Raw genomic sequence first — 17,422 nt, 5'->3', positions numbered from 1 at the left:
AGGTAAAGAGGAGGGGACAAAAAATAAGACTTCTTCCTCCGGATTTAAAATGGAGAGAATGGGCAACTGCCGCGAAAAACCACCCTGATGCACCCAGATGCGTGGCATCTGCCTCCCGGGTTGTTCGTGGCAGAGCAGCAGCTCGTTTGACCTGGACACGTGCGGCATTCAGGGAGCTCATTGTGTAAATCCTGTGTGTTGGCCGGTGCCGCTGTTCCCCACAATACCTCCCGTGGAACCGGAGCGGCCGTCGCTGATCTGATCTGGGTACATTTCCCTTGGTTGCCGCAGCCCTGGGTCCCCAGAGAGCCCTCTCTAAAGAGCTGCCGGTTTGTTGCGTGCTGGCAACAAGATTATTTCTGACCATACGAGTTGTTCAGTGGAGAGAACACCCATCTTTCAGGCCCTGATCTGTTGGCCAGAAATACTAGCAGCTGCCCCTTCCTATTTGTCCTGCTGAGCGTCCCGTTTGGAGGGCTCCTCTTGCAAGCAAACGATGTGCCCTTCCAGGTGCCAGGTGACTTGACTGTTGCCCCGTTGCTTTCTTTTGTTCTCTTTCCTGGTTTAATGTCCAAGGGACAGGGAGTCCTGACCTTCATAAAATGAACAATCTGGACCAGGACTGCAAGTCCCCACACCTTCTAGTTTGTGTTCCAGAACGGAACTGTGGCTGACTTGTGGCTGACTTTCTGCTGGGCCTGAACTTTCAGTCTAGTTGAGAGAATGAATTGTAATCGCGTGTCGCAGTGTCCCGGCTCTTCGGTGGCACGTCTGCCACAATGCCGAGACAGGAATGCGGGGTGGGGGCATCTGCTTGGCCCTCGGGGCCCCCTTGAATGTGAGGGCTGGATGTCGTCCCGTCGCCCTGGTTCTGTGGATGGGAAAACCAAGTCTAGGTCAGAGGGCTACCCAAAGCTGTAGTCGTATGTTCTTAGAGCTCTTGCTAGTGGCAGAGCTGGGTCTCTGGGCTGGAGCCTTTGTTGCCAGTTCAGTGCTTTTCCCCAAGTGTGATCTGTCTCCTGATGGACGTGTGCTGTCGTGACTAAGGAGTGGCCTAGCCCTGCTCCAGTCCATCAGCAACGCGGGCTTTGAGGCGTGCGTGTGCCGGCTCGTGAGGATGAAAATTTGTAAGCGGGGAGGGAGCCAGAGCACTGGTTTCTGGGTTTGGTGCCACTGGCTGATGGAACCCAGCCCCTTCTGGCCTTCCCCAGTGCTTGGTTTTCAGTGAGAATTCATGTTTTCGATTAAAAGAGTGTCATTCTTCGAGCTCCCTGTTCCTCTTTGCTAAAAAATGTACGTGCCGCTGCATCAGCGCTACAAGCAGTGATCTTGCGGTGCCTTTCTGAATTGTGTGCTCATGGCTGCTCCACGCTCGATGCAATTCGTTCCTGGTGTAGTGTGAAAAGACCACGATACTTCTCCCCCAGCGCGTGGCCCCACTCCCCGTCCCCTCACTCTTGGCGCACAGAGCTCCAGAATGCACCCCGTTTTCCAGCGCCCCGCCAGCCTCCATGGTCCTTCAACGTGACCCTCACTGCTGGGATCAGACTCAAAAGCAACCCTTTCACGGCGGAACACAAGCCGGGCGGTCCTTCCCTTTCTCCTCATCACGTCCTTTCCGTCCTGGTCCTGCCCTCCCCACAGCGTGAACTCCTTCGCGGGGAGAGGTTGTGGCCTTCACTCACTCTCTTCCCCTGGCACCCAGCACATTGCTCAGTAGATGGTCATGAAGTAATCCTTGGCTTTTTCCTGCTGTTTACCAGTCTCCGATCTGAGGGGTAAGGTGCAGGGATGCTAATACACTTGTCAGCTGGCGGTGTTTTTTCTTCAGACAAGTTGTGTTATAGTCCTTGAGAATAATTCATAGTGACAACTACTGTTTATTGAATGCTTCCTGTGCTAAGTATATGCGCGCGCGCGCACACACACACACACACACACACACACACACACACACACACCCCCCCCCCCCCCCCTCAGTTCCCCATCATTCTCAGCAGCCTTCTCTTTGAGGTAGGTGTGGAAGCCATATTTGACAGATAAAGAAACCGAGCTTTGGAGAGATTTAGGAGAGTTCCACAGAGCTGGAAAGTAGTGGAACAGGTATTTAAACCCAGGCCTGCCTGACACTGAAGCCTGTGTTTTTAATAACCACGCAGAACCTCCTTGAGTAGTTAATTTGCTGAACATTCCTGTAAAAGAGGGCTGAGTCACTTCTGTTCCCTGGGATTTATAAATGAGACCTCTGTGCTAGCAAAGGGCATTCGTAACATAGTTTGGATTAAGTTTAGCTTTGGGATTGTAGAGCAGAAACAAAGGGGAGACATAAGGAGCCTCTGCAACTTCCTGAAGCTGATTTGCTTTGGCTCCAGGTTGAGGAATCTTCACCCTTTGGGTCAGGTCATTACTAGTCTATGCAGTTCCTGAGGGATGGGTCTGCCCAGCCATTCCAGGTTATTTTGGATGGGCCTTGGCCTGTTTCCTGGGGCCTCAATGAGGCGGGCTCACGTTTGTCCCTGGACTGACTTCAAGGGCCTCCCGTTTCCATCCTTCAGTAGGAGGCTTTCTCTATGATTTTACTTTGGTGCACGTTCCCGTCCCCCATGTCAGTTACTGGGACTTAAAATTGAGTTGTTGAGTTGTGGCTGTAGGTAACGACACAGGGAATGCGGTTTTCATTGGCTCTTCAGTGACCAGTCCTGTGGAGTCCCCATAGCATATTGGGGATAGGGGTTGGCTCTCTGATTCTCTGCTCAGAGCTGAAGTATTTTGTGTATTGCCTTGAAATGGGAGAGAAGTTTCTGAGGAATCAAGACTTGTCAGGGTCATAAGATTTTGAGGAGATAGGCCCTTCCCGTGCTCTCCCCTGGGGGAAGGAACGTAGCCAGGATTGAAGGGCATTGCCTCAACCAATTCAGTTAAGTGGCCCCGTCCTGGATTAATAACTTGGGCAGACTTCCCAATGGATTTGGCAAGGTATTGGGTTTCTCTCTCCCCCAACCCTCCCTTCTCTCTGCCCTGCGCATGTGTGCTGACATAATTACGGAGTGGTTGCGTCTCACAATAAGATACCCTTTTTAAAAAGGAAGGGCCTCCTCTTAAAGAGGATGGAGAGAAACAGGGGAAGGGATGAGGTTGTGTAGTCTTGTCATGTTTTTGGAATGGCAGACTTTGAGCAAAATGGTAGCAGAGAGGCCAGCAGGCTGGTTCCTGTCGCCATAAGGGCAAGGGGGCAGGCAGGATGGTGGCGGTGTTGATTTCAAGCACCTAGAGCAGAAGCGTTCCTTCCTAATTTGGGGCCAGAGCGATATTAAACTGCCTCTTTGCATTTGCTCGCTCCTCTAGATTGTATTACTAGGAATCTGGTCATTAAAGAACAAGCACTCTCTTGTTCATGAAGGTCAGAGGTTACAGTCTTCTGAGTTTGGTGGTCAAGTGTTCAGAAATATTTTACAGATTTAGTTGAAAACCTGAGCAGATGCTCCCGCTCTCGTTTCCCCGTGGGGATCGGGTGACATTCCTCCCCCTTTCCTCTTCCCCACCCCTTTGGGAGCCGACCAATCACAGCAAGGAGTGGATTTCAGTGCCTCTCTGGCCTCCTCCCATAGGAGTCTGCCCAGCCCAGGCTCTCTGGAGCCTTGGCCCTGGCCGAAGGCTTAACTCTTGGGTGTCTAAACCATAGGGAGCTGCTGACCTTGCAGTTAGCTTGTTCTCTAGTTCACTTCGACCCTCTGAGCCCATTTAACGTTAAGCCAAGCTTGCTGTGTCCCCATGGGAATGTTCCTAACGAGGCAAGGTGCGATGCATCCAGCTTGCAAAAGCTGATTTTAAGCCTTAGTTCTGCCAGTAACCAGCCGTGTAACCTTGGGAAAGTTCCTTTCCCTACTTGGACTTGAGTCCCTTTCTGCTAAGTTAGACGGAAAGGAAAGGGAGAGGACGGACATTTGTGACATATGCCAGCCGCCGGCGTTTTGCATATGGCTAGCCTGAGGTTTGAGGACAAACAACCTGTATTGCGTGCTTCTTGTGAAGCAGTTTGCTTTCTACAGTTTGCCTTCTGCAGGGCACACGCCATTCATCCGATTTTAGAGTGGAGAAGAGAGGAGGTTAGGGAGGCTGTCCGACTTGCCCAAGGTCAAAGTTAGGAAGGCCCATCTGGCTCCAGTGCCCAGGCTTTCTTCCGTTCCACTGGGCTGGCTAAAAAAGCCTGAGAATTCCTTCCAGCATTTTTATTCTCATGCTCTGGAAGCTTTAACTCCTTAGTGGCTTTTAGCCCTGCCCTGTAGAAGACCAAACACTGCTATCTTCGGTTCACAGCCGTGTCTCTAGAGAAGGTGAGTGACTTAGATGATCCTGCCATCTCCTGAAAGCCACAGAAGAAGATGATTCAGCCATCAGTTTTCCCCTTTCGTACATAGAAACGTTCTCATCCTTTCTGGCCATCATCTCCCACTTTCTGAGCATCCCCCTTACCTCACGTAGGGCAGGTATTTCCTTTTCTGTTTGCTATTGTCAGATAAGTACAGTATGGCTGATTTAAGGGAGGGTGGAATTTGGAAGAGTTAAAACAAAACAAAACAAAGCAAATTCCTTTACTCGAAGCTTTTCTGTGACATAGATACTGCAGTATTGGGTTTACCCCTACCCGGAATCCCTGACATCTATCCTCCCTTGTTGGAAGCTCCCCCCCTGTGAAGAGCTTTGTTTTTCATGATACCACCTATAAATTCCCCTAGTCATGGGCTCTAATAGGGTCATCTTGCCCAACGGAACACTTTGTGTTTCTCTTCCTGCAGATTTTACTTTGAAATTCACAGAGAAAATAGCTCTCTTTAGGTGAGTTCTTACTGACGTTATGTTGGTACGAATTTAATTTTTTTTAAACGTTTATTTATTGTTGAGAGACAGAGAACACAGCGTGAGCAGGGGAGGGGTAGAGAGAGGGGGAGACACAGAACCCCAACTAGGCTCCAGGCTCTGAGTCATCAGCACAGAGCTTGACGTGGGGCTCGAACTCACAAACTGCGAGATCATGACCTGAGCCGAAGTCGGTTGCCCAACCAACTGAGTCACCCAGGCGCCCCTTTGTTGGTACCAATTTAAAAGAAATTATAACAGTGGCCCTAAAATGTCAGATTTGTCAAGGAGTCCTTTCCATTTTCTGTCTTTTATTGTGGGCTGAGAAAAAAAATGACAATAAGCACATCTATTAACAATTGTAATTTATTTAGCCAGGCACTAACCTACTAGATGTTTTATGTACGTTATTTCTGATTTTCATAATAAATAGCCCTGCATTTACAGATGAAGAAATAGAGGTTGAGAGAGGTTAGGTTAGAGTCCTTGCTCAAGGTCATAGCTCCTGAGTGGTGATTTGGCAATTTGATTCTACTTACAAACCCAAGTTCTTTCTTTAGTATCATGCTGCCTCCGAAAAATGAGCTTGAGAGTTCATTTAATCATCCATGTCCACGCCTCAGCTCACCCCAGAAAATCCGTATGTCTTCTGTTAAAAAGGGAAGTACCATTTTACGTGATAAAGGTCAGAGTGGAAAACGGCTTTTTAAGAGGAGCATTTCTTGGTCTTTGCCAACTTTTACAATCAGGGAATTTTTAACTGATGTTTATTTTGAGTTATTTTTACTGAAATTTAAATCCATCCATTCTTGTTATAAGTGAAAATGCTAAATCACGAGCTTTTTCCTGGAGATCCTGGAGAGTTGGGGATTTCGCTGTGAATTGGTGGGGGGCAGGAAGAGGTGGGCATGAGAAGATGAGTGATAAACAGGTAGATGGAAAAAGCAGGTTGAATTTCCTTGGAGTGAGGAAATACTGTCATTTGCCCTGTCATTCGGTGTATCCTGTGTTCACCATGTCTTTGAACGCGTGCGAATGGGGATGAGATCCCCCAGTGGGAGGTGCCTGGGTGTCACCTTCATGGCCGTGTTCTTCTCCCTCCTTTCAGGAATTGCTTGCGATCCAGTGCTACTGCAGTCAGGTTGGCCCTTCCTAAGTTGTGTGCAGTGAGATTCACATAAGAGAAGTATATTTACTCCGTGGCCCCTGCCATCCGGATCAGCCTAACAAATATTTCAGCAATGAGTACCGTGTGCCTGTTCTGTGCCAGCTGCCTGGCATAACGCGGATGATCCTGAGATGAATAAGACACGGCTTTTGCCCTTGAGGAGCTCATAATCGAACTTGCAGTCTCGTTCAGGATATAAGACCTATAGACATAAAATTAACAAAAGGCAGTTATATACTTAAGGTTGTAAAAAAAAAAAAAAAGTGAACCAGGGACAACAGATTTTACTGGGGTTCAGAGATCAAAGGGGTGAGGGTTTGCCAGAGCAGTAAAGACAGGGTTTATTTACAGTCTCGTCCAGGGTGTGGGGTGGGGCAGGGGCAGGGGCAGGGTGAGAGGGGGTATGGCTCCTGCCACTGCTAGGGAAAGGAGACCATGAACATGGCTCACTGCATGAGGGTAAGGCGCTTACCCTTCTGAAATCGTTGATGGAGGTCCGGCAGTTAGCATTTTAAGTGGGGATGTGTAGATGCAGGCAGCTGATGTGAAACAACATCAACAGCAGCTTGGGCCCTGAAGGAGACAGTCTTTAGGAGAAAGTTAATAAATCTCTTACATTTATCGTTTGGTTCCCTGGTTAGCTGTGGTACAACATCCTCCATATTGGAAACCTTGACATTTATTCTTGCTGGCTTTGTAAAAGATGGAAAACTTGAAGCCAGGTCATACACAGATGAAGACCTCTGTGGGCCCACTTGTCAGGAGCGTGGCTCGCTTGTGTGGCAGTGTTCTTGCGGACTAAGTATTTATTTATTAGGTTCTCTCGCAAACAGCTCACCGGATGAAGAACTCCTTTCTTCCTTGTTTTAGGTTCCTGAAACCCACCTAAACCCCTCCACTGGGAGAAGGCTTAGGGAGAGGAGATTCTTTCCTTCTCCCTTCCCCCTCCCCCCAACCCCATGGTAGCTTAAGTGCCCTGTGGAGGTGAAGATAAATGTGAGAAACTTCAGGATGAAAAGAACATTAGAGAGGAGAGAAGTCAGGGGAGGTCATATCAGGCTTAAAGTGGAAACTATGTTACAGCCTAAGCAAGGAGCAACTGATAGGTCTATAAATAGGACTTTATCTCCTCATAGAAAATTTTTGGCATGGTTGTAGCTTCCCATGTGGGGGACTTTTATATTTACTAAAAATAAACTGTGTTTCAGAAATGATTAAAGTAAGTCCCACTGAACTCATGTATGTTATTAACAGCGTAGTCATGGCCTGAAAATAAGATTATAGGGTTTGGGATGTACTGTCTTTTGGGAGAACTTTGATATGGAAGACATCGCTTAGATCTGGGATGGAATGGTCTGGTTCACTCTAGCATTAGACAGATTACCTTCTCAGGAGATCGTGTTATTTCGCTGTTTTTATTCTTCCTGCTGGCTCAGAAGACCGGCAAGCCCTCAGTCATACATCAGACTCACAAACAGCCATTATAAAAGAAGTGTCTCAAACAGGAAAGGTAGAATAGTTCCAATTCCCCAGAGACCATGCTGCTTAATTAAAGCTGCTTGGATATGGCCATTCAGCGGAGAAGGGTACATAAAAGGGCAGTGCCTCTGGTAGCCCTTCTGGGAACAAAAACCTTCAAGATGTCTGACTTTGTCTCTCACACTCCTGTTATCCTGACTGTAGCCCTTTAAAATGTGCCGCAGATTCTTGGCATCCGTCTGCCTGTCGCCTCATCTCTGACACCCCTGGATGGCTCGTTTGCTGCCGGTGGGTATCTTTGAAACTTAGTAAAAAGCATCTCTTAATTTCGGTCTCCTCTTAGAAGATTCTGAAAAGCGGAAGTCTGGCAAAGAGTAAAATTGCTTCAAGCACGTGTCTCGGAGTTACATGACCATGGAATACTTTTCAAAACAGAATGAATTGAACAACGCAATGCGACATGACTCCCGTACAGTGTCTCCGTGAATTAAAGTAGCCTCCAGAAGCGGTTTCAGGGGCGCGTTGATCGCTTCAACAAGTGAATTCATTTGCTTTTTTTCAGACTTCAAGACACATTTTGGAGAAGTTAAATCATTCTTAAGTGTAAAAACGGAAGAGATGAAGCCATTTTTGTTTTAAATATACTGCCTGTGCCTGAGTGCACAGGTTTAAAAAAAAAAAATCCTTTTTTGTATCAGGGCACCTCCCCTTACTTCTCTCATACTGCATCCCACCTTTAATGATAAGTTGCTACATACTCTGTAGAAGCTGTATGCATGTATTTAGTCTTTTCTTTTGAGTGAATAAATTGTAGAAGTAAACCATTGCTAGCATCAATTTAAAAATGGCTGGACTACCTCCGGACAGTTTGTGAAATGCTAAAGCAGGGTTATATATTTCAGATGTGTCATATTCCCTAACTGCTTTCAACCTTTTACCACCGTTACTCTTTTTTCCCCTTATAACCACTCAACTCCTTCCACGCCCCACCCCTCCCCCCCCACTTTAGAAAAGGAAACTGAGGTTGCTGATCTAGTATTTTCTGCAAAGTAAAAGAGATAAGAAAGTTAGTGAAGGAGGTTTGACAGGGTCACAGAATTCCTTGGGCTTGAAACCCAGGTTTCTGTTTTAATTGCTTTCATATACTTTTTGTTTTGTGACTGACACTTAACCAGTCAGCTAGTATAGTGGTAATTGCAATAGTAATGATGAATATAACGCTCTGTTTACAGACTAGTTAGCACAGTCTATTTTATTTGAGTCTGACAGCATCCCTGTGATGTAGGCATTATTACCCGCTTTTTTCATGTGGTGAAAATGAAGGTGTGTATATATATATACACACACATACACACACACACACACATTTGACTTTTTTCATATTGGAATTCAGGAGCTGCTACGCTCATACTGTATTTCTATCATTTTGGTTTCTGTCGTATCAAATTTCTATCATTTTGGTTTGTAAATTACAGTAAAATAATTTACTATGGAAAGGCTCATTTAGGATTAAATTCAGCTGCATACAATAGAACCTCCCTCTTCCCCCACCAAGCGGCTAAAATGAGAGTGAGTTTTTATTGTGTTTCAGGAAAAAGAAGCCTGAAAGTAGGTAGTCCAGAGCTGATGTGGTTCTCCGTGGTTATCACAGACCCAGGATCCTTACTTTGCTTTTCTGTCTGTAGGATGTGGCCCAGATGGTTGCTACAGCTCCACCCATGATTCCTCCCCTGCTTAAGAAGACTTTCAGGAAGTCTCCTATAACATTTCTACTAATATTTCATTGGCTAGAACTTAAGTCTTATGGCTGCACCTTACTGCAAGGGAGGTTGGGAGATACAGTTTTTTTGTTTCGTTTTTTTTGTAAGGTGTGCATGGTAATGTCCTAGAATGAAAACCAAGTTTTGTTACTAAGGTAGAATGAAAGAAAAAATATTGGGAAGTCACCAGCATTCTCCCCTCAGGGACGTCCCTATCAAAGTGACCTGACCTTGCCTCCCATATGGTACAGAAGACCATTCTGTAGCTTTCCTGGGAGGTTTTCAACCAATCTTTGCTGGATTATCCAGTAAGATGTTTTTATTCTTGAAAAGTGTACATCTTTATGCAAGCATTTTTTTTTTTTTTTCCAAAAGTTAATATGAGGTCATGGTAAGGATCATTGCACTTTCTGTAACAGTTCAACTTTGAGTTTTTTGAAATCAATTCATTAATTGAGATTTCAAATAGTAGAGAGTGAGCTTTTTAGTAAGAATAAAATATGTTAAATAGGCCTAGTTAACTAGTTAAATATAAGCTAACTAGTTAAATATAAGTTGTCTAGCCCTCCAGTTTAAAAAAATTTTTTTTTTTAATGCTTACTTATTTTTGAGAGACAGAGCGTGAGCAGGGGAGGGGCAGAGACAGAGAGAGGGAGACACAGAATCCAAAGCAGGCTCCAGGCTCTGAGCCTGACATGTGGCTCGAACCCACGAACCGTGAAATCATGACCTGAGCTGAAGTCGGATACTTAACCGACTGAGCCACTCAGGTGCCCTTTTTAAAATTTTTTTTTTTTTTTTTTTTTTTTTAGTGTTTTAGCCCTTCAGTTTTTTGAAGCCTGGGTAAGCCACTAGATTATAGGTTTCTTGGGGATAGAGAACTTGCTTTAAAAAAAACAACAAACTTAGGTGACAGTACATGTATATGGCTCAATACTCATAAGGTACAAAACAGTCGTATAGTGAAAAGTTGCTTCCCGATTCTGGTTTTGAGCCCTCCCAGTACCTTTCGCCTTGAGACAATAGGCATTTTACCATTTTGCGTATAATTCCTCATCGCACCCTCCCCCTCATGATAATGTGCTATACGTTATTCTGAACGTTTCTTTTATCACTTAAAAATATATAGTAGAGTATTCCAAGAACTTTCTCTACCCCCCGCCAAAGCTATATAGTGTTCTTTTGTATGGAGGAACCATAATTCCTTGAACAGAAGGATCTTGTCTTATTCTCGTATCTGTCCCTGCTCTGTAAACAACATTTGTTCATATTGGTTTAACTGAACATTCGTTCATGTTGGTTGAACTGAATTGAAAATTTGACCATGCAGAATATTTTAGGAATGAGTTATTTTTGGTGGTGGTGTATTCCAGCTCGCTCAGAGGATTTTCCTTTCTCTAAAAACCAAGATGTTTAAGATTTCGTTATTTTGGAAATAAATCCTTGCAAAGTGTATTATATAACTATATAATTTATTTCTTTTTCATGGTATAATAGTAGACACTTTGTTAATGGTTTTAACACAGTTGTCAACATCAATTATAGTTTATGACTGAAAGGATGGTATTTCAGGAACATTTACTGGTTTGGCCTTACTATATGGCCCCATTTTGACATCTGTATGCATTTTAATACCTTACCTGCTTTTTAGATTTTTTTTCTCTTGGTCTCTCTGGTTCCTGATGTGGCTGCCTCTAACATAATATTCCCCTTTCCCCTGGTACTCGGTCCTTACTGCTTCCTAGTTCCTTTTTCCTAATTTGCCTTTTAAATTTTCAGTGGGCAAGTAGCCAGGTAACCAGGACAGAAATGTATTTCTAAAATAAAAATAAATAGATTCTGAGAGAAGGCCTGGTGGAGTTTCCCTGCCTGCTGATGAAAGTACACGAACATCTTGGTATTTTGGGTACTTGGAAGACCTTTTGCTTCCTAGTTACCATGTTCTAGAAGAGCTCTGTCCAATAGAACTTCCTGTGACAATGGAAATGGTTTTTATCTGTTCTGTCCACTAGCCTCATGTGGTTCTTGAGCCCTTGAAATGTGGCTAGTGTGACTGAGGAATTAAAAATTCAGTGTTAACTAGTTGAATTAAATTCAAATAGTGACTAGAGCTTACTGTGTTGGATGCATGTTTTTATTTATTTATTTATTTATTAAAATATTTTTTAAGGCTTATTTATTTCTGAGACAGAGATGGAGCATGAGTGGGGGAGGGGCAGAGAGAGAGGGAGACACAGAATCCAAAGCAGGCTCCAGGCTCCGAGCTGTCAGCACAGAGCCTGACGCTGGGCTCGAACTCACGGACCGTGAGATCATGACCTGAGCTGAGGTCGGTCGCTCAACCGACTGAGCCACCCAGGTGCCCCTGGATGCATGATTTTAGACTCTGGATAATTCTATACAGCAAGCTCGATTGTAGTGGAGCTTGGATTGGGATGCTATTTTACTGTGCTTAGCAGAACACATTTATAGTATTGGAAGGGAGGCAGTTTGGAAAGTTGGTGTTCAGTTTAGCTTAAAGTAAATGGATTGGAACTGCTTTTTCATACCAGTATTATTATTGCAAACTAATATTCTAAAGCCATTGGTGCAGGTATTTATGGTTTGTAGCTATCACAAAACTTGGAGCCCTTTTGGTTACTAGGGCAAAATGAGTAGCGCTCTAACTTTATTTATAGGACTTAGTTAGACAGTTGCCTGAGTGCCAGAAACTCCTACAAATAACTTTGACCTTCCTTAATAAAAAGTCAAGGGATAAAATGTTCCATAGTAGAAGATCTCAGTTGTATGTGGTATATATAAAATACTGCTTTTTAATAGAGGAATTGAAAGCAAATAAGAAACCAAAGGAATAAATAAATGATAGATTTTGATATCTACTAGGAGGAAAATAAAATGAGCACAGTAGTAGAGAGCAGGGGCTTGGGTGAAGGATCTCCAACTGGAGAGAGTGGTCTGGAGAGTTTTTTTTATTTGAGGAGGTGTTTTTAAGTTGAGGTCTGAAAGATAAGGAGCCAGCCTTGCAGAGGATAAAGCAGGATGAGGAGAGGTTTCAAGAAGAAAATCTTCTGGGGGGGGGGAGGGAGCTGAGGAGAGGGGTGGACTAGATCAGGAATTGGCGTGAGGCCAGTGCATTTAGAGCCTAGTGATTGAAGGCCAGGTAATGATGTGCACTGAGGTTGGAGAGGCAGGCACTTAGCAGGTCATCTAGGACCTTAAAGGCCAGTCTAAGGACTTCAGATAGAGGACATTGTTAAGTGTAAGGCGAAGCTATAGAATCATGGGAGTGATAGGATCTGATTTGTGTTTCAAAAACTCCCTCAGGCTGCTCTGTGATGAATGTTTTGAAGGGGAGCCACAGCGGAAGTGGAGGAACGGTGGAGATGTCCAGGAAGGAACCGACAGTGGCTTGGCTTAAGGTGGTGGCAGAGGAGACAGGGAAGTCAGACACACAGAACTTGCTGATGGGTTTGATGTGAGCGGCGAGGGATAAGGGAAGGGACGCTGTCTTTCCTAATTGCCAGGTGGTCCCACGTATCGAGGTAGGGGAACACCAAGTGTATACTGGGTTTCCAGGGGGTGGTGGTGGCAGAGAATTAAGAGCCCGTAATGTGGGACTCGTCTGTGAGACGGCTGAAAGTCCCACTGGAGCGTGAGAAGAGGTCTAGGCTGGGTTATAACTTGGTAGTTATTAGCGTGTTGATGGTATTTGAAGCAATGGGAATGGATGAGACAATTCCAATAAAAGAGCGTGACCCAGGATTGAGCTGCAGGGAACACTTTCTTTCTAGAGATCTGTTGAGGGAGAAGCCAGAAAAAGGCACTGAGAAGAAGTAATCAGTGATGTAGGGGGGTGACGGTGGGGGAACAGTGCCCGGACTATAGAATCTCAGAAGCTTAGAAAAAGAGAAGGTCTGAGAAAGTTGGCAACTGGGTTGAATCCTGCGAAGAGATCAGATAAGTCGAGGACCACAAAATGCCCTTTGAATTAAGTAATATGGAAGTCGTTGACATTGACCATTTCAATGGAGTTCAATGGAGTGAAGGGCTTGGAAACCTTATTTTGAGTAGATTGAAGAAGAAATGAAGGGTGAAGTGGAGACAGGTGTTGTCAGCTTTTTGGGGAAGCATTACTGTGAAGTGGTGAGCAGGGTGGTAGGGAGGTAAGGGGTCAAAGGAGAATTTTTTAAAAACCATGGTTCATTTTGTCATTTGCCTACTATAGGCCATTGGCGTCTTTTAAAGTTCTTTTGCTCTTACAGATCGCTATAATGAACTTCCTTCTACAGTTGGGCGGCTTTTCTAAAGCTAGGCTCCTTGGAGGTTGGAACTGCTGAGCCCTAGGCCACGTGTGTTTCAGATTTTAATAGATACTGCCAAACTGCCCCCCAGAGCGATGGCAGCAGTATGTGCTTTCCACATCAGTGCGTGAAAGCGGAGGGAGGTTTTTCTGAGGGTGGGCGTATGTTTATTTGCTGGCACGATAGTGATGAGTAAAGAGGTGATGATGATGCAAGAGGCAGGGTGATCAGCAGAGCAGCACAGTCCTTACAGGGGTGCCCGGGGAGGGGCGTGAGCACAAGCGGTGAAATGGGCCGTGACGCCAGGAATGCTTCCTGCGTTGTAGCAGAGCCTAAGGAAGAGGAGATTCCTGCATTTCTAGGTAGGATTGTAGATTTGGACAGAAGACGCTGTCTGAATGCTTCTCTTATTTGTTTGTTTGTTTGTTTGCTTGTTTACTTATTCTTTCCTTCCAAAGATTTTAGTTTTATTTATTTTTTTCCCATTCTTTTTTTTCAATTTTATTTTTTATTTTTTAAAATTTACATCCAAATTAGTTAAGCACATAGTGCAACAACGATTTCAGGAGTAGATTCCTTCGTGCCCCTTACCCATTTAGCCCATCCCCCCTCCCACAGCCCCTAAGATTTATTTTTAAATAGTCTCTGCACCCAACGTGGGGCTCAGACTCACCACCCGGAGGTCAAGAGTCACCGACTGGGCCAGCCAACTGAGCCAGCCAGGCGTCCCTGAATGCTCCTCTTTTAAAATGAAATATTTGGGTAGAGCAACAGCTGAAAGTCAGATGGTGGGGAGAGAATTGAAGGAGGTTTGAGGAGAAGGCAAGAGTCATTTTGGAGAGTAGGAAGCTTACAAGGGCAGCTTTGGTGGGATTGCTTGGCATGGATGAGTGCCCCGTTGAGCTTTGTGATCATGAACTTCTAGCGAAGTCGGCCAGCTTGGTTATGTGATCTTTTTCCAGCAGCATTCAGCTGTGTGGGCACAAGCGCAGAGAACGCAGATAACTGTTTCACCAGGATTGGAGATTGGAGTTTTGCCATGTGGCAGGGATGGAGAGGACACGGGATTGAGGGTGTTTGCAAGGGTGCGATGCTGATTACGAACTATGGAATCACAGTTGGACAGAGGACGGAGTGGAAGAAGTGGCTGGAGTAGGTAGATAATGAAAAAGTGGTTGGGACACGGGCTTCCCAAGAGGGCAGGAATTGTACTGGAGGGGTAACAGAGCGAGTTACATGGAAGTATGGGAGCTTATTTAAGAGTACGACTGAAACATAGTAAAGGAAGAACAGAGCTCTTAAGATAATGTAAAGATAACGCATCTTCCTCTTTTAGGGCCGGTTGCTCTGGGTTCCCTAAACACTGCAGGGGTAAGAGCGCTAATACATCACCAATTTGCCTGTAGCTGTACTGAGAGGGGAGCTTTGAGATGCACCCTTTTTCCCCCTCCACCCGTGCATCTAGAGCTCACTTTAGACTTCATAGAAGGTAACCGCAGTTCAGAAGAGGTTTCTGAAACCATGCTCTTGACGACATTGGTCGTGGGAATAGGAGTGGTACTTGACCGGCCCGAGCCGCAGTCTCTGGGAACTCACAGTGTGTGTCCCCTGAATTCCAAACCTCACCTGTCTCATTGATTGCTGGCAGTCTTGGTAATGGGCAGAGGTGGCCTGCAGGGTTATATCCAGGGTAAAATTCCCGTTGATTTTGGCAGTCTTGATTGATTTTATCAGTGAGTAAGTATAGCGCAGTGGAAACTGTCTTGGAGCCCTACAAACTTGTGTTCAGCTTTTGGCTCCTTTGAGTCCCAAGTTCCTTTTATATGTGAAAAAAAATAAAGCAGGGCCTCCCTTCCAGAGACACTGTGAAGATGCATTGAGAAAACGCACGCATGGTTCAGGCACGTGGAATGTTCTTTGTACATAACAGCTGCCGGTGGTGTCCTGTCGAAGCCATCAAGCAGGGGTGTGATACTCATTCCCGGGTTTGTCTTGCAAGGGGTTGAGTACCCTGACCAGAATGCAGCCTCATCTCCGCCTTTCTTCCTTGAGTCTCTGGCGCTTTGTGAGGACAGCGCTTTATCTGGACCAGCTTTTCAGACTTGAATGTGCCTGCAAACCACCTGGGGCATTTGTTGTGATGCTGATTTTGATTCTGTAGGTCTAGGGCGGGGCCTGAGAGTTTTCCTACTTAAGTAACTCCCCACTGATGCTCCGGCTGCTGATACTAGTCTATGGGTCATATTTTGAGTAGCAAAATTCTGTTAGAGAACTGCCCTGTGGGAATCCTTGCTATTTTAAGCTGAGAGGAAGCAAGGTTAAAAGAGCCCTATTCTTTGAACTTTTTTTTTTTTTTAACTCAAATTCAGTTGGCCCTCATATGGCCCATGTCTATAGCTCAGTGTTGTGGTGAGTGTGTGTTGTCTCTACCCGTCCCGAAGGCGAAAGGAATATAAATTATGTACAGAGGGTTGTCTTGGATTTCTTCTGGAAAAATCTTCAGTGCCTGATTTCCCAGGTATATTTTTACGAAATTTTGTTGGCTCCTCAGATGGACACGCTTCCCCCAGCAGCCTTTTATACCCACAGAGAAACCTGCATAAAGCATGCAGTCTCTTGAATTGTTAGACTTTGTGGCAGAGAATACGGAATGTGGCTCCAAACCCTTTCTGAGCGTCTGGCCCACCAGACTCTTCACATGACCAAATCCAGCACTTTCAGAAGCAGGAATTCGAGATGCATTATAGGGCTAGAATTACTGGCAGCACCCATATTGCTGTCCCCGATAATCTGATTTTTTTCTTTCTCAGAAGCAGGCATGCCAGACTTCCTCTGTGGGCCCTCCCTCGGACATTTCCTTCTCTGATGCTCTGATTCACATGTTCTCTCCTCGGAGCTAATACTCAGCCGCTGAGTTTCAGGGTACAGTCACACGGCCTGATGAAGTGTTCTAACAGAATGAAGTATGTGTGCATCCTGACCGTATGTACGAGAGAAGACCGTGATCCTTGTCAGAGCGTCTTCATGGTGTGGAATTGTTAACACCTTTGTGTCTCTTCACCGGCTATAAATCATAGGTTTCCTTATTTGACTTTGACGATTAGGGAGATTTTTTCCCCCTCTAATGTCTTTGTTTTCTTTCCTTCCCCCCCCCCCCCCCTTTTTTAAGGTAGGAAAATGTGGACATGCAGGAGCATGAATAAAGAAGGTTCGCTTAGCTTGCCTGTGAATTTTTGGAGTTTTTTTGGTGTCTGTGACGAATAACACAGAAGACTTTGATTTCCGACCAGACTGTTTACCCAGTTTAAAAAATCATGATCAGAAAAGGAGAAAAGGGAGAGAATCGTTTAGAGTAGGAATTTACAAACTCTCCCTGTGGTTCCAAAGTTTATTATGGATCCGCTTACGAGTGTTTTGGAGGTCGTTTTCGGGTTTTTGTGACATATCTGAACTTTTCTTATTTTGTGTCGGAGCTCTTTTCTCTACGCATTTTTCTTCTACTTGGCTCCAGGAGAGTAGGAATATCTTTACCCCATCCCAAACTTGACCAAAAGATAACACCATAAAGGGACAATACGCGAAATTCTATCGTATTTGTTTTTTTGATACTTGGTTAAGAATGAACGCGTCCGTTTTGTGTGTTCAAAGAGTTTGAAAAGACTGCAGTCGCTTAACAATGTGATTTTAATGCAGATATTAAGAGTGGAGTATAGAAAGGTCTGGTAACTTAAGATTTCCGGCATAGACTATGAAACTAGAGAGGAAAGTTGCATTTAAAAATTGGTTATAGATGTAACAGTTTATAGAAAGTCAAGATTTATTTTCCCACTGAAAAAAAAAAGGCTGTCTCAGGTTTA

The 17,422-nt window shown here is 44.9% G+C and overlaps 1 protein-coding gene and 1 long non-coding RNA gene across 26 annotated transcripts in view; one reads left to right on the top strand and one right to left on the bottom strand.

Annotated features, from left to right (window-relative positions):
* RBFOX2 (RNA binding fox-1 homolog 2) overlaps nucleotides 1-17,422 on the top strand; it is a 287,044-nt gene that overhangs the window by 112,151 nt on the left and 157,471 nt on the right. The window lies entirely within an intron of this gene.
* Nucleotides 5,208-9,048, bottom strand: LOC123592083. Its single transcript, XR_006709579.1, has 2 exons — nucleotides 6,498-9,048; nucleotides 5,208-6,227 (listed from the first exon to the last, which is right to left on the bottom strand). It is a non-coding gene; the product is annotated as an uncharacterized LOC123592083 (long non-coding RNA).

This window comes from Leopardus geoffroyi, chromosome B4 (assembly GCF_018350155.1).
Source record: "Leopardus geoffroyi isolate Oge1 chromosome B4, O.geoffroyi_Oge1_pat1.0, whole genome shotgun sequence".
NCBI classification, from domain to species: Eukaryota; Metazoa; Chordata; class Mammalia; order Carnivora; family Felidae; genus Leopardus; species Leopardus geoffroyi.
The sequence above is the reverse complement of the archived record's forward strand: the minus strand, read 5'-3'. Positions and strand labels throughout refer to the sequence as shown.